Source organism: Danio rerio, chromosome 9 (genome assembly GCF_049306965.1).
Source record: "Danio rerio strain Tuebingen ecotype United States chromosome 9, GRCz12tu, whole genome shotgun sequence".
In the NCBI taxonomy this organism is placed as follows: domain Eukaryota; kingdom Metazoa; phylum Chordata; class Actinopteri; order Cypriniformes; family Danionidae; genus Danio; species Danio rerio.
Window position 1 is genome coordinate 21,465,846 of NC_133184.1, and position 24,825 is coordinate 21,490,670.

The following is a 24,825-nucleotide window of genomic DNA, read 5'->3' on the forward strand; positions in this document are numbered from 1 at the left end:
ATTACCTAAAAACCAAACGTCCCAAGTTTGGCTCATAGCTGTCCACACATCTGCCCAGTAGCTTGTGGTAATACTGAAGACACTGATCATCTGGTCCAACTGAGTTTAGAGTTGAACTGCAATCAGGCATCCAATACTGCAAAGAAAGAGAAACTCACTTTGGGTTAACAAATAATGTAATGCCACACATTTCAAGTAATTGTGCAGTTAATTCTCTTAAAATGAATGAATGAATTCTCTTATTGAATTTTCTGAGAGCTTATGAATATATTTTGTCTTCCCAAAATAGCATGTACTGAAACGCAACATTATATAAATATAATTTAGTAAGAGCGTGACGTGGTGGCACAATAGGTAGTGCTGTCGCCTTACAGCAAGGATGCTGACTCGAGCCTCGGCTGGATCAGCTGGCATTTCTGTGTGGAGTTTGCAAATTCTCTTTGCGTTTGCGTGGGTTTTCTCTGGGTGCTCCGGTTTTGCCTACAAGTCCAAAGACATGGGGTACAGGTGAATTGGGTAGGCTAAATTGTCTGTAGTGTATGAGTGAGAATAAGCGTATATGGTTGTTTCCCAGTGATGGGTTGCAGCTGGAAGGGCATCCACTGCATAAAACATATGCTGGATTAGTTGACAGTTCATTCCGCTGTGGTTACCCCAGATTAATAAAGGGACTAAGCAGAAAAGAAAATGAATGAATGAATTTAATAAGAGTTAAACTGACCTGTTAACATGTCTGTCAGGAGCTGATCTACCTGATAATAAATTTTTTGCTTAATTTTTTTAACAGGTAAATCAATACTATATATATATATATATATATATATATATATATATATATATATATATATATATATATATATATATATATATATATATATTTGTACAAAAAATGGTTCCAGTAGTAACGCTCCTTAAAGTTAAACTACATATTCACATTCCTCATCTGTCTACTGTTACATTATACTAATCACTGTTACATACAGTGGCCGAGAGTGCAAAGAGAGTAATAAAACACAGACAAAGAAGACAGCTTTGTCACTTTTTCTATGCTATTTGTGAGATTGTGTATGTTGTCAAACTGATGAAAATGTTTTCTCAATTTACTTTAACATTTTTGTGTTTGTGTTTTTATAACTTGCAGCCGTTGTTAAATTTAAAAGTATTTTAAACAAGGATGGACATCTAAATGGATATAGGGCACATATCTCAAAACATTATGAAATATTTACAGATAAATCAATTTTGAATTAAAATGTATATTCATCTTCAGACTTGCATCTCCCTGATTTTTTTCAAAGAACGGCCCCTCGTTTGCTCATCACTGTTTGACAAGTGTCTGGCAGTCAGTCAAAAATATACTTACATATAAAGATGTTCATCAGCTACACGGCACTTAGGTTAAACTTTGACCTCCTTTTCAGTTGATGTGGAAAACAAAAGCAAAAGAAAGAAAAAACAAAACGACTGAATACAAGTTGCATATCATGCCTGTACAAATCAAAATGTATTCATTTAGGGCTTAAATTGACTTGTTTGAGGATGAGTTAAGGTGTAAGGGATGGGTGAACGGTGTAAATATACATGTAATTCATAGCTATGATGTAAAGCTGAATTTTCAGCATCATTACTCAAGTCTTCAGTGTCACTTGATCTTTCAGAAATCTTTTTTTAAGATGTTGATTTTGTGCTTGAGGTTGAACTAATATAATGGTGATTATCAAATGGTGCTGATTTGCTGCTCAAGAAACATTTCTGATTGCTATCAATGCTAAAAACAGATGTGATGACAAATAATTTAGTGTAAACTTTTTTTCTAATATTTTATAAATCAATTAATCATAGAAAAATTAAACAAAATGAAAATTACAAATATTACTTCATTAGCAGCAAATCTGCATATTTATTAAGTTCTGAAGAATCATGTGATGTGAAATTTAATACCACTCACATGTTTCAATGTCAAAACCTTCTTATAATAACTGCAATAAAGACAAGTAACAGATGCATAATATATAGACATGTAACGTGTGCATAATGATGTGCAATGGAAATTCATATGAATTAATCCTCTGCTTAAAGTTACCTGTCTTTCCTGCATCTCTGATCAGCTCTCTTCAGAAATTTAGGAATCTTGTGTTATATTTTCTGTAGCAGGGGTTATTCTCTCACTCCTGAAACCACAGAACACTTTTTTACTTAACATTTGTTTAAGATACCATGAAATATCAAAACACGATTGAACTTTTGATTCACGGTCCTTTACAGTACAATTCGTATTTTAGACTACATATGGAGTGCATTCAATAAAACATTGACAAAACCTCTCATCTACACATAAAGAATAAATAAAAGCCAAAACTTTAACAAACAAGTTTAACAAGAGCTAACATTAAGTAAGTTAACGTAATATTACCCCGACGCTAACGTTACCAGTGCTAATATGCTAACGGACTTTTACGAAGACTTACCCCAGCCGGCATTTCAACGGTGATTCAACGTTGAATCAACGTCAGGTCTATGGTTGGATCAACGTTGAATTACCTTTCGATTTTGCAAATTGGATCAACGTTTATATAGTGACGTTGTTTCACCGTCGGACCACCACCGGTGATTCACCGTTGAAATCACAACGTTGTTTCACTCTTACCTTTTTCATGGGTGAATTATGGTCGTTTTGTAGACGTTGAATGAAGGTTGAATTACCTTTCGATTTTGCAAATTGGATCAACGTTGATACCATGACGTTGTTTCACCGTCATACATTTCAACGTAAGTTAAATAGGAATTACATACAACGCAAAGTCCATAAATATAGCAAACAAATTTTTACTAATTAAAAATACACGACACAAATACACAACTTAGCCTGTGTATCAATTTATTTAATACACACCTCATTATTTCAATTATTTTAAATATACAGCAACATTTACAGCATACATAGTTCATTAAAACCATGCAGGTTACTATACATGCTCAAATACAGAAAAAGGCATACAATTAAATAGTCACTTTTTAATTAGGTTTCATGAATTAAAGTTAGTTAATGTTTACTAACATGAACAAAGAACAAATACTTGTACAGCATTTATTATTTAATCAAAATGCATGCTTGTTAACATTAATGCACTGAGCTGACATGAACTGTACTTTCTTTATATGAAAGATGCTTCATTGTTCTTTGTTCATGTTAGTAAATACATTAACACTTACTAATACAACCTTATTGTAAAGTGTTACCGTCTTCAGAAAGAAAGATACTAACTGAATTAAACTAATTAACTAAACTACGCTTCAACCATCACAGTCTCCAAAATACAATTCCGTTTACAAAGTTTACAAAATACCCATTTTTAAAGTGGCTGCAGTAAAAAAATAAAAAACATCACTCACAACTAAGAATCACAAGTGAAATACATTACATCTGTTTGAGGTTTTATAGGTTGAGAGAAAAACTTGAGGTAAAAGATGGCACTGGGACAAAGAATCAAGTGTAAAACACTTAAACATCTATATCAGTCTAGCAGTTAAATACATATTTATTTCTCAAACACCAGGTGAGTTTGCTACAAAATCAATAATGAGGTTTGCTATTCCAATTCATTGTGAATGAATGGCTTCACTTTCACAATAGTGAAAACTCATGCTATAATCTAAACCTGACATTACTCCTTCTCTTTGCAGGTCTGCATGCTAAATATTCAGTAGTTTTTTTTTTTTTTGGTTTGTTTTTTTCATAAAGTACATCTATTGTGTTTAGCATTACTGCAGCAAAACTGAGCACCTGTGACAGTGGAACATGTAGACAAATATTTCAGTAAATCATCATGAAAATGTGTAGAATATATGGTTTGATTCTCTCTCACAAACACAACAGTAAAAGCAATTTGTTATTCCATTATTATTAGTATCATAAAAATTGCATGTTCACATGGGTCTTATAATAATGGCTCACATTTGTGAATGTAGGACCACTATTTCACTATTACATGTCACATTAACTGTTCATATAGGTTCTGTTATTAATTACTTGTGTCATCCCAGAGACCTGTTAATCTTCAGAACACAAACTAAAATATTTTAGATTAAATGTTCCTTATCCTCTACAGACAGCAATAGTCCCAAGATAATCATTGTCAAGATAAGGCACAAAACACATTGTCAAAACATTCCATGTGACTTCAGTGATTTCAACTGTGAACATACCAAGCTCCAACAACACTTTAGTGAGGCAAAACAAAACAGTAAATACAAATGTGTTTGCGTATATATGACCTGTTGTGGCAAAGGCAAACAAGTTATTTTTACAGTACTTACTGCGATTTAACCTTTATGACAAATGTACTGGACCTGTTACACATATCTTTTATGAACACAAATTTCACTGTAACGGATGCTGTTGTTTTGCTCCAGTTATACCTTTAGAGAACACCGTACTAGTCAGACATCCATACAAAAGCAGAGAGTTTGGTCTTGTGTAGCAGAACTGCAATAGATGTCTGTCTGTCTGTCTGTCTAGGCTGACACTGGTTTAGGCTATCAGTATGTCCTTGATGAACTCAAATGGAGCTTCCAGAAAACCTGCAATAAATGAAATATGAGGTTACAACTAAGTTGGTATCTGCTATTATACAAAGTGAAATTCAAATATGTATTTTTTATTGAATCCAAATTTGTCCTATAATATCGTCACACTCAATAATTTTGACTCATCCATCTAAATATTCCTAACTAAGAGAAGTGAAGAATTAGGTGTGATATCGTCAGGAAGCCCTTCGCCACCACCGGTACCAGCATTTTCAGAATTCAAATTTCAGATTCTCAAAAAAAATTACTTTTTTTTTTTTTTAACAAAGGCTGCAGTAAAGAATCATGAAACATTCAACACATCTAATAATTACAAGTTGTTGTAAACCCTTACATGTACTGTAAAAGCTGAAGCTTTTTAGATATATGGTTGAGAAAAACTCTAGAAGGAGTAGCACTTCTACAAAAGTCTTCATGTAGGACAGAGAATTAAAGGGATAGTTCAAAATGTTTATTCTGTTGTCATTTACTGACCACGTTGAACACAAAAGATATTTTGAAGAAAGCTGCAAATCTATAACCATTGACTTCTATAGTATTTTTTTCTACTATGGAGGTCAATGTTTACAGGTTTTTAGTTTTTTTTTTTCAGAATAGCCTCTTCTTTTTGTTCAACAAAATAAACTCATAATGGTTTTAAACCATTTGGGGAGTAAAATGTGAGTAAATTTTCATTCTTGGGTGAACTATCCCTTTCAGTTGGAAAACACCAGAATTCTTAAGTAGACCCCTTTCGCAAGACAGATGATGCATTTCATTTCTCATCTTAATCCTCAAGTTTTTAATATTTAGATTTATTTAAATAGCATGTTTATTTATTTGTTTTAATAACATTTAATAAAAACAACTTCTCAATGACATCACATGTACTGGACCTGCTACACATGTATCACTATTTTATGAATACAAATTTCACTGTAACAGGTGCTGTTGTTTTGCTCCAGTAATACCTTTAGAGAACACAGTAGTAGTCAAACATCCATACAAAAGCCTTGGCGTGGAATAGCAGAACTGCAGTCTGTCCAGGCTGACACAGGTTTAGGCCATCTGCTTGTTCTTGATGCCCCTCAACTGGACCTTCCAGAAAACCCAGAAAATTAAAACCCATTACACCTCTTATCTACTACTATACAAAGTGTAATTTAAGCATTAATTTCTAACTAAATACATATTTGATCCCCAATACTGTCACATAGTATAACATCACAACATGATTTCACAATAATAATATCAATATAACAATATAATATCACAACATAGCCTAACAATCAATAAACAAACAGATTAGAAAGAGAATATCACCAACCAAAGCATCAAGAAGATTTAACAGATAGCTTAGTTAAAGCTAAAGTAAACTTACATGGACAAAGCCTTTTCCATTCAATGCTGTGCAAGTTAGTGCGTCTCTGGAGTAAGTTACATCTCTAAAAGCAAAAACAACAACAACAGTGAAACGACAGCAGTTCACTTTGTAATAATAACACTAATGATACAGCGTATATTGTTTTATAACGTTGCTCAGTAACTTTAAACTGCGTTTGGAGTTTATCGCTTTGAATTTGCCATAAAAACGCTCATTTAGACTAACGTTAAACATGTGACATTACCTCGAGGTTAGCTGCGCGTCACCGGAGCGCAAACAAGACTAAAAACCAAACTGGAAAGTTTTAAATGCTTCAAAATTCGAAACACTACACCAAGTCACATTTAAGACACACTGTGTGTAAAACAAAATCGGGGGGTAAATAAAACATTAAAGCATCTAAAAACACGCTTACCTCTGAATTCTGCTGCACTGCAGGTCAGGTGTTCGTAATTAAGTGAAGTGAAGCGCTGCGCGCGGCCGCGTGCGCCGAGTCCTCCGATACCATGGTAACCAAACATGTTGACTATTGGGTGAAGCCATGACGTTAATTCAACATACAGATCATGATAAAAAAATGTCAACGTTGATTTGTACAAGGATTTCTGTAACTTTTTTCAACCATTTATCATTCAACATTGTTTCAACATTAAAGCAACTACTGACGTATTTTCAACCACATTTCAACGTTGAAGCCTTGTCATATGTAGGCTGTTTTTCAACCGTTCAACATTAAACGTTCTATCAACATTATTTCAACGTTCAAAACACATCTGACCTTATTTCAACCATATTTCAACGTTGAAGGTCGGTCGTGTGCCGGCTGGGACCACTCTTATATAACATAATATTCAACTGAATATTCATCAATTGCCAATAATAAAAGTGTGAGGAACAGTTTTATGTATTATTTGCTTTGTTTTAGGGACTAAACTTACCTGTAAACAGTCAAAACGGCAGCTTGAGAGAAGTCGTGTTGTGTCTTTTAGGTGGTGTCGTGTCGTGTTGTAGCTTCGTTTCCCATAGCAACATCCTCTCCGCTCCAGTGTTGGAATAAGACGCGCGCGTGCACATCAAAGTCATGCAGTATTGCATTTATAAACATAATCACTCAATAGACAATTTAAATAATAACCTTGTATTTTATATCTTGAATTTAAAATGTATTTAGAAGTTTTATATACGCTATTATCTTTAAGACGAGCTTTATAGCCTACTAAACTGTTACAAAACAAACACTTTATTTGTGCATCAGATTCACTGTCAGAAATAAATAACCAATAAATATAAATGCAAGTATATATATAAAACAAAGATGTCACTCTGTAAAAAGGTGTTTATTTTAATTAAACAGCCGAAATGCAGAACATACTTAATTTTTACACTGGGAAAAAATGTATTAGAAAAAGCCACAATAAAAAAAGCAAACAGCAGTTAACAACAGAAAAAAACAACGTTTTTATTATTAAAGCATAACAATAAAACTTTTTATATTTTAATGAATTGAAATCATGTATTGTAGGCATTTTGGTCAGTTTTACTGTATTAATGTAGGCTATTTAAAGCTGGACCGACCGACGCAGTAGACATGATGCATGTCGCGTTTGTCTAATTTATTATGCACGCAAAAACTTACTTGTAAACAAAATATGATGCCGGATTCTTTCATGGGCATGAGAGATAAAGTGCTTATGAAGTGCTTCGTCGGCCTCTGGTCGTTAACTGACGCAGAGCCAACGTTTGTTGAGCGGGAACAATAGAACACACGACCGAACGATCATGCGTATGTTTGGCCGACCATATATAGATGTTAGAATTAAAGGGGCCGACGTGTTGACCTTCGGCCGACGTCGGCCCAACGTATGTGTGCTGTCTGGGATATTTAAAAACTTATTTTAATTGTTTTAATATTTGATGTTGTTTTTATTTTAATACAGAAGCTCTGAAAACCTTTTGTAAAAAAAAAAAGATTTTCCAGTACCTTGTTTACATGTTTCTGCATTATTCCAGACGTTCTGAGTTATTTGTGTTTTGTATTCACTTATCTACTATAAAAAATAGTGTCAATGTGGCATAACTGTGTTAAATGCTCATAAGTTTCTGTTACTGGTAAGTATTAATAATTATAAATGATCAATACTAGCTTTGCTGTTGCCAGATAAGATTTTGTTATCTTACATATCTCTCTGTAAGCCAACACTGGCCTCACCATAAACCTGCTCTGTTCTCCCTCACAATAGAGTTAAATTACACTTCTCTGACTGCTGTTCTGTCTGCTGGTCTGTCCACAGGCTCATAATTGTATGGCTGTGGTCTGTCGTTTGTGTGAGTCTCTCAGAATATCTTATCTCGGCAACCAAACGCGCACCACGATCAGTTGTCTTCATAGTGTTTATATGCGCGAACTCCCTGATCCGACGTCACTTCCGGTCTGGCGATTCAAACGCGGAAGTAAATTTCCGTGACTTGAAACGACTCCAAACGGCTTAATAATAAACTTTAACGTATATTTTAAAGAAAATCTAATTCTTACTTTACTTTTACACACATTGTCTCACTGGGATGTCTAACCTACAATATGCTCTTTAACAACCCAGTAGACAGCTGAATTTATAGTACTTACAGACATCCTGTGTTCCTTTTAATAAGCATTTCAGGATGTGTTCTTTATGATAATATGTCCAAAAATTAAGTCTATTAATTTTCTTACCCAAATGTTGTTCCAAACATGTATGACTTTATTTCTTCTCCAGAACATAATATTATGATACATGTTGGTAACCAGAATTTTTTTGTCTATTGTCATTTATCAAAGTATAGTGTTTATGTTCCATTTGTATGTTTTTTTATGTAACAGTGAGTAAATGATGATAGACTTTTCCTGTTTTGCATGAGCTATCACTTACCTTTATATCTATTGCATACCCATGACAGTCCCTGACTTAAGCGCCTAACTTGGGAAACTTGACTTGACCAAAATGGCTCAAACTCCTGAATATTATCTTTCAAAGAAAATGTAATTTATTGAAACAGTTAATGATACAATAATTAATAGGGCATATATACAAATAGTAGCAAATAATAAGGCTAATTTAATAGATTTTTTAAAATTAATAAAGATCTATTACAGGAGTGGTATCGAGTGATCAAAAAAGAAAAAAACACTGATCCTGAATTAACATTACCATGATTATTCAGTGAAGAACAGTTTATTATCTTGTTTTTTTTTTTTTTTTTTAATTGTTTGATTAACATTAAATTCTGCCCGGTCGGTCGTAACATTCAGCATCACTTTCAACACACTGTTAGTTCAGTTAGTTCAAAAGCCCAAAGAGCACTATGAAAATATGCGTAAATTTACAGTTTCATGTTTTTATTTTAGTATTATTTATGAATTTGAATCATATTATGAGACCTTGATCCTTCTTTTAACCTTAAAAAGTTGGAAAAAGTTACTTTTATACACAATTTAAGAGTTCAAAATGATACTGTTTATTGTGTGGGTTGGTGTTATTATGCTACAAAAATATTTTAATAAACTACCAGTACATTTTCTGTTATTTTACAGATTAATTTCTGCATGCACTATTTCTCATACAATATATAATTTCAAACTATTAAAACATCACTAAAAGTCACTTTGTTTAAGAGTTGAATTTTCAACATCAAAAAGTCGACAGAGCAGAGATCAACATCCCATAATGCAGGTCACAACCGTAAATAAACGGAAAACACAAAATATGGGAACGCTCTGGTTACTCGAGGAGGGGAACGAAAATGCTATAAGCGGATTTAATCCATGTATGTTGATTTCGTTCAGAAAGCCAGTTGTCTGAAAGAGTATATAAAGGGGCCAATGAAATGCCAAATTAATTGTTGGCATAAGCTTGCGCACCTAATGCTTGTAGCAATCAATTCAGCATATAAGCAAACGGAAAGCCATAAACACCATCCTTTTAAGCTGAAGAGACTGAACTTACAGCTAAGGAACAATCATTATGGCGATGCTAAATGGCATTTCCGTTCCCCTCCTCAGGGAACGAGGGTTACTTTAGTAACAAGAGCGTTACCCTTCGGATGGGGAAATTCAATGCTATAAGTGGATTTAATTCACGTATGGGGAAATGTCAGGAAAATGCCATAATGACTGCACCTTACCTTCGCCTCCGAAGAGAGGATAGCCAGGCATAGCATGAGCACTCCTGCATCATAGAGAGGCGCGGTCTTCCAATGTGATTGCTGGCCCTTACTTATCCCACTTCAAAAAAGTTTTACGGATTTAGATATATTTTCCGGGAGTCGCAAGTGTCTAGATAATTTCTAGGAATTAATATGACAGTCTGTTGGGAAAGCTAGCAGTCCTGATAGGGAGGACACTGCGGAGGCCACCTGCTATCCAATGGGGAGATATGATGGCAGTATGAATGGACTAGCCCTGAGAAGGGGAGTACGCATATAATAAGATGGTTAGCGAGAGGGAAGACACGGGTCCGGCTGTGAGGGGGGACTGGACCAAGGCTGAATAAGCATATGGTATCGCCTACTGGTGATCACGCATAACGGGCACCAATATGCGGTCTGACCAGCAGGCAGACCTACAACTTAATGGGCCAGCGAGTGACTCCTCCGCTGAGTCAGCGCTGGGGGCCTCGGAGGAATCTGCAGGGTTCACCTAAGCGGGGAACTTTACTGACAGAGTAAATAAGCACACATATCTCCGTGTTAGGGAGAATGGTGCAGCAAGCATGTTTCTACACCTTAACTGAGTTGTTTCCTCAATCACCAAGGGTTGCCTAATACCCTTGAGGAAACTGGCTCCACTCGCAGATTGTAAAACCTTGCAAATGTATTAGGTGTCGCCCAGCCCGCAGCTCTACAGATGTCTGTTAGAGAGGAGAGTAAGCCGGCCCGTGAGAGTAAGCCGGTCCGAATTGCAGGCATAAGTCACTGACCAAAAATGCCTCCATGTCCCCGACCCTCTTAATCGATGCCAACGTGACTAGCAGAGCTGTACTCAGGGACAGAAATCTTAAAGATACTGAGTCAAGTTGCTCGAAGGGTTCTATAAGCAGGCTCGTGAGAATGAGGGCAAGATCCCAAGAGGGCATGAGAGGGGGGCCGGGTGGATTAATTTGCCAAGCGCCTCTGAGGAACCGGATGATGAAGTTATGCCTTCCCACGGTGCTGCGAGCCACCGCGTCATGATGAGCGGAGATGGCAACCACGTAAACATTGAGTGTGGAGGGCGACAGCCTGCTTTCCAGCTTCTGGAAAAAAGCACAATGCTGATCTGGCAAATTTGTGAGTCTTCTCTGTGAGAGACACACTATTCAGTGAGTAGACTCCACTTCAGGGCTTAGGCGCGCCTCGTGGAGGGGGCTCTAGCTACCGCAATCGGTAGGTTACCTAAGTCTTCCTCGCGTCCAAGGACCACACGTGGATATTCTAAAGATAGGGGCAAGGGTGCCAGATGGTGCCCTCTCCCTGAGAGAGTAGGTCCTCTCTCAAAAGGATCTGCCAGGGAAGGGCCGTCGCGAGGAGGGAGAGCTCTGACATCCAGGTCCAGTTGGGCCAGAAGGGCAAAAACAGCAAAACCTGTTCCTTATCCTCCCTGACCTTGCACATTAACTGCGCAAGCAGGCTCACTGGATGAAACGCATATTTGCGCATGCCTTGAGGCCAGCTGTGGTCCAGTGCATCCGTGCCGAGAGAGCCCTCGGTCAGGGAAAAGACCAACTGGCAATGAGCGTTCTCGAGGGAAGCAAACAGATCAATCTGGGCTTCCCTGAATCGCAACCATATCCGCTAAACAGACTCGGGGTGGAGTCTCCATTCTCCGGGATGTAAAGGCTGCTGTGAGAGCGCGTTGGCTGCACGGTTGCAAATGGTGGAGAGCGAGGAACACTGCCAACAGCTCCAGGCGATTGATATGCCAATGCAACTGGGTTCCTTTCCACAGGCCCGCAGCTGCATGCCCGCAGCACACAGCCCCCCAGCCAGTGTTGGAACCATCTGTTGAATTAACAACATGACTGGACGCCTGTCCTAGAGGCACTCTGGCCTTTAGGCACGAGGAGTCATTCCAAGGGCTGAGGGCGCAGCGACACAGTGCAGTAACAGTGAATCGGTGTGTGCCTGCATGTCATGCGCGTCTGGGGACTCGATCGTGAAGCCAGTGCTGGAGTGGTCTCATATGGAGTAATCCGAGCGGCATGACAGCGGCTGCGGATGCCATATGCTCCAGGAGCCTCTGAAATAACTTCAGTGGGACCACTATTTTGCTGTTGAGCTTTCTCAGACAGTTCAGCATTAGCTGAGCGCTCTATCCCTGGAGAGGCGCACTGTCGTTGTGACAGAGCACCTTGTCTCTGCATAATCAATGCATAATCTCCCGAGAGTGGGCTAAAATTAGCCAGTCGTCGAGATAATTGAGTAAGCGGATGCCCGCAAGCTGAAGGAGTGCTTAGGCACCCTCCGCGAGCTAGGTGAAGACCAGAGAGAGCCCTAAGGGGAGGGCTTTGCATTGCCAAGCTCGACCTTCGAATGCAAACCGCAGAAACTGACGGTGGCGAGGAAGAATGGAGACATGGAAATAAATGTCATTCAGGTCTATCGCTGCAAACCAATCCTGTGGACGAACGCACCGGTGGATGCACTTCTGTTTGAGCATTCTGAACGGCAACTTGTGCAGACAGTGGTTCAAAACGCGCAGATCTAGGATTAGCCATGACCCACCGCTCTTTTTGTGCACGATGAATTACGGGCTGTAAAACCTGCTCTCCATCTCGGCTGGAGGGACCGGCTCGATTGCATCCTTCGCCAGGAGGACAGCAATCTCCTCTCGCAAGACAGGAGTGGACAGGGGGCTGACCCTGGTGAAATACATACCACTGAACTTGGGGGGCCGTTTTGCAAACTGAATCGCCTAGCCGAGTCTGATTGTGCGTATGAGCCACTGCGAAGGGCTGGCACACGCTAACCAGGCAGGCAGAGCTCTTGCTAATGGACTCATCGCTACAATCGCTGACATACCAGCAGTAGGGCAGTGCGGAGTGGGTGTGCTGATCCGGGAAGCGCGAGGATCCTGCGGAAGAGCTGGAGGCGAGAGGTTCGCTCTCACTTCGCACCCAAACTCCGGAGGGGAGGCTCGAGGGCTGGGAGAAAGGAGACGGCCTAGGCAGGGGCAGGGCCTGCGCTTGGTAGCCCTGGTAGGTGGCCATAGTGTGCAAGGCGGAAGCAGCCTGGCCCGCAGCCTTGTAAGCTCTGGCTCTGAGGGAGGCAGATAACCTACAGGCTTTGGATGGGAGACAAGGCGGACCCCGCGGACAAAGATTGACCACAATCGCGCGTTCGACCTGAGGAATCACTTCATACTCCCTGGCCACTCCACCGTCAATAGTGGTGAGGGTGGAGGAACACGCAGCACGGGCAGAGAGGTGTCCTCCAAAACTGCGTGAGCCTACTGTGCACCTCCGGGAAGAAGGGGACGAGAGGCTTCGAAGGCTTAGCCTTCTGGTCCTCTACATAGCACCCATCTAGTTGGTCTAGCCGCGAAGCTGGGGGATAAACCATCTCCAACCCCAGGGCCAAAGCAGCCCGGGAAAGCACAGCTAACATGTCCATTTCAGGATCTGTCTTGACGGCGCTCACCTGACCGGAGGGGGCGAGCGGGTCTAAATCATCATCGGACAATGAAAGCCCACCCTCCGATGCCGCGGTGGACGTCTGGTCCCCGGTGTCATCAACCGTAAGGGCTACCATCTGGTAAGACGGATTACTTCCTTGGCTCGAAGCTTGGATGGAGCACTAGGAGGAGCAGGAGGTTCTCCCGCTGGAACCCTCAGATATGCCCGAGTGCCAACTGCAGTGCAGGAAACAGCTGAGATGGTTTGCCCCTTCACAAGGGCTAGCCGCAATCTTAATTGCGTAACAGACATGGCATCTAAATGACGACATGAACTGCCCGTGAGCTCCGCATTAACATGCTGAACCCCCAGACATGCAACGCGTTGCTCGTGCCCATCATCCGGGGACAGGAAACCACCGCATCCAGAAACGCACAGTCGGAGCGCCATCCTGAAAAGGATGTGCTGCACGACTGTGTTGCTCCTTTAGGAAATTCTCAACTTTTACACACCGCTCTGGAGGACCGGACCCAAAGAACGCCAAGCAAAGGAGAATCCCAGCTCGACCGTCTGCCGCCGCGTGTACCCACTCTGGATCGGGATACCGCTCTTGTTTGCTCAAATTGCTGGATCACAGCAGGAGGAACCCTCATTGACTCTCTCAGAAGGCTAAACCAGTCTCTGATGCGAAAAGGATAGCGTTTCTTGCATTCCCTGTGCTTAAATGCTGAATTGATTGCAACAAGCATCAGGTGTGCAAGCTTACACCGCCAATTAATTTGGCATTTCATTGGCCCGTTTATATACTCTTTCAGACGATCGGCTTTCTGAACGAAATCCCCATACGTGGATTAAATCAATTTATAGCATTTATTTTATAGCATTTTTTTATAGCAGTAGTCTTTATCTGGGGTGCTTTTGCCAAAACCATCATTAGCCAACTAAGGTTGCAAGTTGCTAAATCCATCGTTCCAATGAACATTTGCAAACTGCATCGCAAACTTGTGCACTTGAAACAACACCTCTGGAGCTGTAGTTAGAATCATTGTTCCTGGCTGTGTTCTATTCCCACTTATCTCCCCTATGCCCTATTTATTTAGAACATTCCAACATTTAAAGGGCACCTATGGTGAAAAATCTACTTTTCAAGCTTTTTGGACAGACATATGTGTAGATATAGTGTATGGACATATTGGGGTGAAATAAACACACAAGTCCTTTTTTTTTCAATTTAACAACCTAAAAACGGTCGACCAATTGGATCGGTTTTCAGACCGACTTTACGTAGAAGTGCGTCCCACCGCCCACTGAATTGATTGACAGCTGCGTAACATGTCCCGGTAATCACGTGTATAATCATGTCAACAACACCAGACGCGGCCAAAGCAACCGGGAATAAAAGATCAGTTCAGTTAGCTAGGATCATCAATCATCATCAAATGTAATCAAGAGTAAGTTACACATGTTTAAAATGTTTTAAAACAGTGCACGTGTGTATTAAAGTACAGCAGTTTACTTCAGCTTTACTTCATAAGCACAGCGCGAGTCAGAACAATTATAAAAGAAGACGCTTCAATCCCGGTTTGTGGACGTTAAAGGGCCATGAAACCCCCCGTTTCAGCAGGGTATTTCCACACCTCTAGTTTAGAAGAAGTTAGGAAAGTGGGTGTGTCTAGCTCTGTTTTGGTGGGAGTGTCGGGGAAGGAAAATGGGAAGGGTTTGAATAAAAATGGGAGTTGCCATTTGGTCATGCGTTGACCGAGGAAAAACAAACACACACGCAAGGGGAAAGAGACAGTGTGTTTTATGACGGTAAAATGTTTGATACCGCACGTCGTATAATAGAAAAAAACCTCTGCATTTCTCGATTACTTGGATGCACTCAGTAGATCAGAAAGCCATGTTTGTGTAGACAATCCTGTCACAAAATGTGGCGAAAATAAAACATGACGGTCGGTAATAGTTTGCTTACAGTGTTCACATGTTTGCACTCAGAGACCAGCATTTACAGCAGATCGTTCAGTCTATAAAACTGTAGTGATATTAACGTAAACTAAGTAACTTAGAAATCATTTTGACTAAGGTCTGTCCTTAAACACTGAAAGAGTACTGGTGACCATACCAACTATAACTTTGCCATCTGAATGAACAAAGAAACGGTGCTGATCGCACACATTTACCAATTTTGTAGACAGGACAATCAACACATACTGGAGCTGTGTCTTTTTTTAAAGGCGACGAGGAGCAAATCCGGATTTCACCATTTCTAGATGCGAAAAGCTCTAGAGTAAAAAATGTTCCATACAAACGTATCTCTGCTGCGTGTTACGTGTACTGATTCACACATGAGTCTAGCAGGGTACTCAAAGCAAGAAAATGAAAACAAAACCTTAACTGCAGCACATTATAAAAGCAACACTGACGACCTGTATCTCCAAACAATTCTTATTCTTTCCACTCTTTTTGCTAACACGATGTGTCGTCTCTCTGCCGTCTGAACACTGTTTCAGGTACATTCTTAGAAAGCTAGTATGCATATTAATGAAGTTGCACACATACACAATAGAGCGCGCTGATTGGTTTGAACCAAGCCATACTCATGAATCAATGCAGCACACTCAGAGACGTAATACGGGACTCCCAGGTACAGACGTCCAGTCTACGCACTGGAATACACACAAAGATCTCATGGCCATGACGCAGCTTCAAAAATTCATTTCAAACCGGAAGTACGAATTTGCTCGAAATAACGTAAAAACAACCAACTTCCACTTTGTAGTGAAATAAATATGTCCTAATAGGGTTTTTAGCAGTGCTGGACACATACGACTGTCAACAGCTAAAAAAATGTGTTTTGGTGTTTTGTGACCCTTTAAATCAGGTTTATTTTGTACATTAACATAACAGATACTGTATCCATACAGCAGCAAACACTTATATTAAATCTGAAAAATTGGTAACCTAGTTGCCCTTTAAACTTAGTATGATTAAAAATAAAAAAGCATTAAAGTCGTCTCTTTTAGGTGTAATTTGCTTTCAAAGTATTTTTACAGTTCAGTTTTAGCGATCCTCATGTTTACAATTGGGCTCTCTTCTCAGTGCACTTTGAAAACACTGATGTCATTTTAAACACTGCCTTATGACGAAAGCTGTAGGTGACCTACTATTTAAAAGCTGAATTTATGTTATATCTCCAAAGCTTGTTTAAACAAAAACATAGTATGCGCTAATGCTTTTAATTTATAGGTTACTTATTAAGTATCTGTACTGTATATGACATGGGTCTGTTGTTTAGAACATTTCTGCAGTGGTTTGTGGTTTGCAGGTCAAATTGTAAAAGTAGACTTAAAAAAAAAACAATATCCTACCTTATAATAACAATAAAAAAGCGTGTAAAACAGTATAATCTGCACAAAAAAATTGGGGGTTCTTCTCTAAAGAAGGTGTTACTCCACCCCTTTTAGAGCATCATTATGAGTGTTTACGCTATTACAAACATGGTTCAAGCGATAGATCTGCGACAGAAAAGCTACGGGTTTTGGGAAACACTCGTCACTACATCGTTCTTTTTTCAACCGATGCATCGTACTATGAAAGTTCAGCAGCGAGTTACGTTGTTGTTTGGGAAGCGCACCCCTGTCTGTGTTATGCACCTTCATAAACTAGACAGAAGCCATGCAAGCCTTTGCTTTACTATTAACATTTTAAAAACAAATGTGTCATGCTTATGTTATGTTAAAATCAATTTACACTGTTATATAGTATAAATAAAAATTATACTGTAAGAATTTCTGAAGTATTTTTGCATTTACCTGTCACATACTGTAACTACTATGTAGATATCAGAGAACAATTAAATATATTGGACCAGTTCACTATATGGCACCTTTAAAACTGAAGAAAAAAAAGGCCCCAAATTTAAAACGAAACTTTAACTGCTAAACTAGAAAATGTTCTTGTTTCCATCTCAGAATCCAACTTTGAAAAACTAAATTAACACAAAGAATTACATCATATTTGTCCATACACTGAGTTGTATCTCTCAAAGTACTGACTTCTTTGAGTTTGTATCCTTCCTCTGGATTGTGCCTGTGACTGAAGTGCCAAAAACAAAAAGAAAAAAAGAGCAAACTGAATAATAAATAAAACGAATTAAGGAAATTAAAACTATATATTAATATAGAAAATAATTATATTATACAAATAAAATAATAATATATTATAAGATAATAATTTATGACTAATCATTAAATTTATATATTTAAACTATTCATCAAGGGGTGAAATCCAGAAATTCCTGTACCGTTTCTCTGTGACTCTCTTGTTGACTCTCTGTGTTGTTTTTACATCTCCTTAAATAGAACACAACACATTTCCATTTCAAAAGTCACAGTTGTTTCAGCCTTTATTTTGTGTTTTAAAATTTTTTTTTTCACATTTTTACTTCACTAGAATCATTGCTTTTATATCAGTGATTATTATAATAACACACAAAATTAGTAAACAAGTAACTAAACAAATACACAAACAAATAAATGGAGCATGAAATAAATGCAAACACAAAAGTGAAATCACTGTTAACTACTTATGTAGCAAACATGATGGTTAATAAATCCTGGAATAAAAAACTAGAGTTTTTTTCAGTGTTTCTTACCTGTGTTTGCACATGCAGATAGTAATTATGAGACAGGCTATAGTGACTCCAGAAGATGTGACGATGATGATGATTATGTAGGCATTTTGTTGGGGTTCTTCTGGTCCAAAAAAATAAAATAAAAGTCAGACACACATGATATCAGTCAAGCAGGATTCCACTAGTTATAGTCATTATTTAAAAATAATTTGCTTCACTGAGCTAGTTTTAATTTAATCAATACATAAAGTCATGGAATAACCTGTTATTGTCAATGTCCATCTTGTTCCTGCTGGATAACAGGTGTAGTTTCCTGCATCAGACACTTGTATTTGCTGTATTGTTAATTGTCTTGGAGCTGCTGGGTTGATGTGAATCCTGTTTGAGCTGAAGTTTGTGTGAGTTTTGTTCTTCACTGAAGAATGTGTAAAAAAAACGGAGTTGTTCATTTTCCATGTAAATTCATAATCTGCTGTAGCTTTGTTGCAGTGAAGTGTGACTGTTTCCCCCACAAACACTGTTTTGCTGATGTGCTGATTAATCTCTAACTCTTGATTGGATTTGCAATAATCTGAAGAAAAGGCAGAAAATTACAATTACTTACATTTTGCAGTAAAACGTGTAAACACACACATGCAAAAGCTGATAAGAGATACTTGTTACAGGACATCACACAGCACAAAAACACAACACACACACAAAAAAACAATGTTGCAATATACCTAAAAATGTCAGCAAGGTAACAATCACACACATATTTAGCTGCAGGATCCTGGTTCGAAACACCTCCATTATCACTGAAGGCACAAATGAATCTGTCGCTCTCCCTTCAACATGTTTAACACTTCTGATCAAACTGAGAGAGTCTGCAGGCAGGAACAAGAGGAAGTGGTTACATGAGAGTGGGACACCACTAAGAACCACTTCGCTAGAGAACATCGTGATCAGAGTGAGAAACGGCTCGACATGATGACTATTACAAGAAGATACACACATGCAAGATTTAGAGCAGGTTTTAGCTACATTTTCTTTAGCTGCATTCTTTATGCTATTGAAATTATATGAGCTGTTGATGCATATTGTTCCTTTTTAGACACCACAAAGACTACATCAGGTTATATTATATCAATTAACCATTTTTATGTCTGCTCATCCTTTAAGAAAACCATTAAAAATAAAAACAAAAGTTAAGTGCTTTAATAAACATTTCATTATACATTCCCTAAATGTTTAACTGCAAAATCAGCAATTATAGTAATAGCATAAATCCTTTAATTACTGGTCAGTACAAAATGTCAAACCATGTGAGCTTTTTAACTTGTTTACTGTTTGAAAGGCAAAAAGTAATGACAACAAAATTTATTATGATTAACGTATTTCATTAAGTTAATCAAGTTTTAACTACTTTTAAAGTTACACAAAGTTTAACTTAATATTTTTAGTCAGTTTGAATGATGTAAGTTGAGATGACTAGAAACATTAATTTAGCAAAAAAAGATTAAGGTTGCAAGATTAATTTTTATTTTTTTATTTTTTTTACAATGAAGGAACAAATTAACATCTTGACCTGGGAACAAATTTATGTAATGGTGTTTAGAGAACAAATGTAACCTCCATATGCACAATTAATGAAAGAGTGCTTACCTTTAAATCTAACTTAGTGGCAGGACTAATATTAACTTTAGATTTTGTCACAAAATTCAGCAGTGTGCATTAATATAGCCTCTGTGATAAGTTTTTAGACAAGCCTCATAACCCACACACTTCCTGTATTCTAGGACCTCTGTTGAGCAGAAGACATTTGCGGACCACTATAGCACATGCTGCTTACTTGCTTTTCTTTCACAGAAGCACTTTTCATTTTAAAAGCTTTAAACTATTTTTAAGATGCTATAAAATGCATTATATGTAAAAAAAAAAAATGCAGGCTTCCACACAATTCATTTATGTTGTCCCAACACAAATTGATCAAGTTAACTTAACACTTTTAACACATTTATGTGGATTGAACATAAAAAAAGTTGCCAATGAAATCTCAATAATAGTGTTGTTTCAGCTTATTAAAAAATAAGTAGTTTGAACGAGCAAAAAAAAAAAAATATTTGGAGGAAAAAAATTATTAGCCCCTCTGCTTTTTTTTCTTTTTTAAATATTTTCCAAATTATGTTTAACAGAGCAAGGAAATATTCAAAGTATGTCTGATAATATTTTTTCTTCTGAAGAAAGTCTTATTTGATTTATTTCAGCTAAAAATTATTAGCCCCTTTAAACGATATTTTTCGATAGTCTACAACTACAAATTGTTATACAATAACTCGCCTAATTGTCCTAACATTCCAAGTTAATCTAATTAACCTAGTTAAGCTTTTAAATGTCACTTTAAGCTGTAGAAGTGTCTTGAAAAATATCTAGTAAAATATTATTGACTGTCATCATCACAAAGATAAAATAAATCCGTTATTAGAAATGAGTTATAAAAACTATTCTGTTTAGAACTGTGTTGAAAAAATCTTCTCTCTGTTAAACAGAAATTGGGGAAAAAAGACTGTTCTTATACTTATTCTGCAGAAACTGTTTTACATGTCAATTTACAACTTAGGAATCGGCCCTAAGATTAAATGTTCTTTAACCACCCTATTTGGATAGTTCATGAATATTAATTAGCCCTGATGCTCCTGCTTAAATACACACATGCAAAATTAACATGCATGTGTTGTCAAAAAATATTTTGACAAACTTGATCATTGGTTCAAAGTTACGTATAGCAGTGCGTGTTTTGTTCTAATTTGCAATTTTTCTGTTGTGTTTTGATAAACATGATTCATTTAAAAAGGAGGGTATGATGGTATTTAAGGATCACAGTGTGTCATTTCCATCTACTGATCTCTTATTATTCAGGTTTGCCTGGATATTTCTAATTTATCCCATCATAAATGGTGACCATGTTCATTGTTTTGAATGGACTTCTTTAGTGTGGGTAAAAATAAAAAGGGATGTAAAGATCCAAAGATCGTTCCAGACGTTGATGCACTGATTCAAAACACCTCTTCACCAAATGAGTGCAACTTCCATTTACCTAGCTACCAAAAATGTTTAAAAATGTTTTGTTAACACTAGTTTATAAATTGTTATAACTAAATGTTCTTTGATCAATCGAAATATCCAGTTGGTTAAATGTTTGAAAAACGGGCTTACAATTTATTTTGCTTTTCAACTTTTCAACAAGTATTTTTACAAATACATGCCAACTGAGTCAGGGTTAAGGTTATAGACAAAAAGCTAATTTCCAGTTGCAAAGTTTGCAAAGCTTACAGTCCGCAGAATTTGGGGTGTCGATCAGAATATATATTTTTGCAGATATTAAGCAATCTATGCATATTATAATGAATGCTGGTCGTCGACAAACTGCTCACAGTTAGGAGAATGTCTAAAGTGGACTATAAATATTATTAATGTTACAAAATGAACATTATTACAGACCACAAACATCTGATAAATGTTTTATTAATCTTACTAGAAGAACATTTGTTTATTCCCTTAAGAGATAGTTCTCTATTTGCCAGTAGTTGATCTTGTCAATGGCATAATAATGTTGTATCATGGCTGTATTGTCCATAACAGCTTATTTGATAACTTACAATTGTAATTTAACTTTAAAAATATATGAGCAATGAAGCATGCATCTTAAACTGCAAACCTTTTGCCACGACTGTACAGACGGTACAGCACCTGTCATGCTTTATTAAATAATCTTCTGTGCAGTATACTGGAAAGATCTGTAGAGTTTGTGTGGTAAATACATTCCACTGGTCAAAGCAGTTGAAAGCAAACATGCAGTTTGTTGCAGTTTTCCACGTGGCTTAGCATCACAGAAGAACTACTAGATGCAATCAGACCAAAAACCACTGTGATGTGTGATGTTGAGCTTGTTTTGTAACTGAAAGGTTGTTGCTTCACTTGATGAGTTGATTAAAGCAATGGACTTCTATCTTGAACTGTTGACTTGTTTATCTCATGTCTATTTATAGACAAAAGATCAGCTTAAAAGATTAAGACATACAGATCTTATCTCTACTTTCCTGTAGAGAAGCGCTGAAGACACTGAGTGCTTATTATTTCTCATTTATGCATAATCATTTAATTTCCCAAATGGATTTATCTGTGTTTAATAGCTCTAATAACTTAAGAGGTAAGGAAAATTGAGGATAAAGGTTAACAGATTCATAATTGGAATTCTCTTAATTACTCAAGTGTTACTTCAAAATGTCATCAGTTACATTTAAGAGATTTGCCCTCATGCTATTGATATAAGATCATACTTTTTTTTTTTACTGGATTTATTTGGAGTATACATTTGGTTCTGTAACTTTACACATTACATTTAAAGTTGTTTGGTAATATGGTAATAGAATCCGTTCAATCTGAAACTCTTTCAGTTACACTATAATGCAATAAAGCTAGCACTTTTAAACCCATTTTTAGAAGTTTGCCTTTTCCGGCCCTCAAAATGCAGTTCTCATGTAAATAAGAGTAAAACGTGAAGTTCTTTTCAACATAATGTTAATGGCCCCTTGCTCCAGTCAAGAGCCACCCACATACTCAGAGTCTCTCTGAACGATATTCAGAGAAACCAGTCATAGTTTGTTCGCTTAGCTATACTAAAACATCTAGAGGTTCGTTTCCCAAAACCACTGTTAGCCAACTAAGCTTGCAAGTTTCGTCGCTACAAAAATAGTTCGTTGATTTGCTGTTTCCCAAATCCCTCACTCCAGCAAACATTCGCAAACTGTGTTGCAAACTTGTGCACTTGCAACTACACCTCTGGAGCTGTAGTTAGAAACATAGTTGGCTTTGTTCTATTCCCACTTATCCCCCTATGCCCTATTCATTTAGAACATTCAACCATTAAAAATTGGAATGATTAAAAATAAAAAAGCATTAAAGCAATCTCTCTTAGGTGTAATTTGGTTTCAAACTATTTTTACAGTTCAGTTTTGGTGATATTTGTGTTTACAATTGTGCTCTCTTCGCAGTGTACTTTGAAAACATTGATGTCATTTTGAACACAGCCTCATGGTGAAAGCTATAGGTGACCTATTATTTAAAAGCGGAATTTATGTTATGTCTCCAAAACTTGTGAAAACAAAAAGCATATGTTAATTCTTTTAATTTATAGTAGGGTATTGTAACCGCAGGGAGTGACACATACAACTGAGGTTGGATCCACAATGCAGGTTTACTCGTTATCAGGCAAGCAATGGTCAATACAGGTGCAAACGGGTATGTGAAGGCAGTACAGAATCGTAGTCAATAACAGGTCAAAAGGCAGGCGGCAGACAAAAATAAGTAAGCTAACTAGGCTAAGGTCGGTACACGGACAAACAAGACTAGGAAAACGCATTGTAGTGTTACTATTGGTAGACAAGACTCTGCAAACTGAATGGGTGAGTGTGTGGCTTAAATAGTGTATGCAATCAGTCTCTGACAATCCTCAGGTGGCGCGAGTAATCAGTCTAGATGAGGAAGCATGTGTGAATGTGACCGGAGTGCATGTATGATTATGTAGTCCAGAATTGGCAGATTTGTAGTCCATAGTTATTGTATGGAATACGATCACTGGTAATCATGACAGGTATTTTATATCTGTACAGTATATGACATAGGCCTGTTGGTTAGAACATTTCTACTGTGATTTACATGTGTCAAATTGTAAAAGTAGACTTTTCAAAAAACTGAATAAATATCCTACTTTATAATAATAATCATTATCATCATTAATAATATTATTGAAGTAGATTTTTTAAAATAATAAAATAATTTATTAATAATTTATTTTTAAATAATAAATATAAAAAAATCATTTTACAATAAATAGACTCATTATTTATTTATTTATATGATTTATATCCCAGCCGGCACACGACCGACCTTCAACATTGAAATATGGTTGAAATAAGGTCAGATGTGTTTTGAACGTTGAAATAATGTTGATAGAACGTTTAATGTTGAACGGTTGAAAAACAGCCTGCATATGACAAGGCTTCAACGTTGAAATGTGGTTGAAAAAACGTCAGTTGTTGCTATAATGTTGGAACAATGTTGAATGATAATCTTGAAAAAAGTTACAGAAATCCTTGTACAAACGTTGACATTTTTTTTTATCATGGTCTGTATTTTGAATTAACGTCATGGCTTCACCCAACATTCAACATGTTTGGTTACCATGGTATCGGAGGACTCGGCGCACGCGGCCACGCGCAGCGCTTCACTTCACTTCACTTAATTACGAACACCTGACCTGCAGTGCAGCAGAATTCAGAGGTAAGCGTGTTTTTAGATGCTTTAATGTTTTATTTACCCCCCGATTTTGTTTCACACACAGTGTATCTTAAACGTGACTTTTGAGGTGTAGTGTTTCGAATTTTGAAGCATTTAAAACTTTCCAGTTTGGTTTTTAGTCTTGTTTGCGCTCCGGTGACGCAGCAGCTAATCTCGAGGTATGTCACATGTTTAACGTTAGTCTAAATGAGCGTTTTTATGGCAAATTCAAAGCGATAAACTCCAAACGCAGTTTAAAGTTACTGAGCAACGTTATAAAACAATATCCCTTTTATACG

General features: G+C 37.4%; 1 protein-coding gene and 2 long non-coding RNA genes across 8 annotated transcripts in view; 2 read left to right on the top strand and 1 right to left on the bottom strand.

The window, feature by feature from the left end:
• LOC141376106 (uncharacterized) overlaps positions 1–24,825 on the top strand; it is a 107,719-nt gene that overhangs the window by 43,329 nt on the left and 39,565 nt on the right. The gene's annotated exons all lie outside the window — the stretch shown is intronic.
• si:dkey-287i17.4 overlaps positions 1–24,825 on the top strand; it is a 126,602-nt gene that overhangs the window by 35,855 nt on the left and 65,922 nt on the right. The gene's annotated exons all lie outside the window — the stretch shown is intronic.
• LOC103911635 (uncharacterized) overlaps positions 1–24,825 on the bottom strand; it is a 41,959-nt gene that overhangs the window by 3,982 nt on the left and 13,152 nt on the right. The window contains exons 1-10 of one of the 6 annotated variants that reach the window (XR_012385289.1): positions 18,931–22,330; positions 18,471–18,779; positions 18,230–18,326; positions 17,879–17,927; positions 17,631–17,670; positions 2,084–2,171; positions 1,364–1,413; positions 722–752; positions 373–480; positions 6–136 (exon numbers count right to left, since the gene is read on the bottom strand). This is a non-coding gene — a long non-coding RNA (uncharacterized lncRNA). Of the gene's footprint in view, positions 1–5; positions 137–372; positions 672–721; positions 753–1,363; positions 1,466–2,083; positions 2,172–6,888; positions 17,671–17,878; positions 17,928–18,229; positions 18,330–18,470; positions 18,780–18,930; positions 22,331–24,825 lie in introns of those variants that run through there. The other 5 variants (XR_012385286.1, XR_012385287.1, XR_012385288.1 and 2 more) reach the window with 5 other exon arrangements.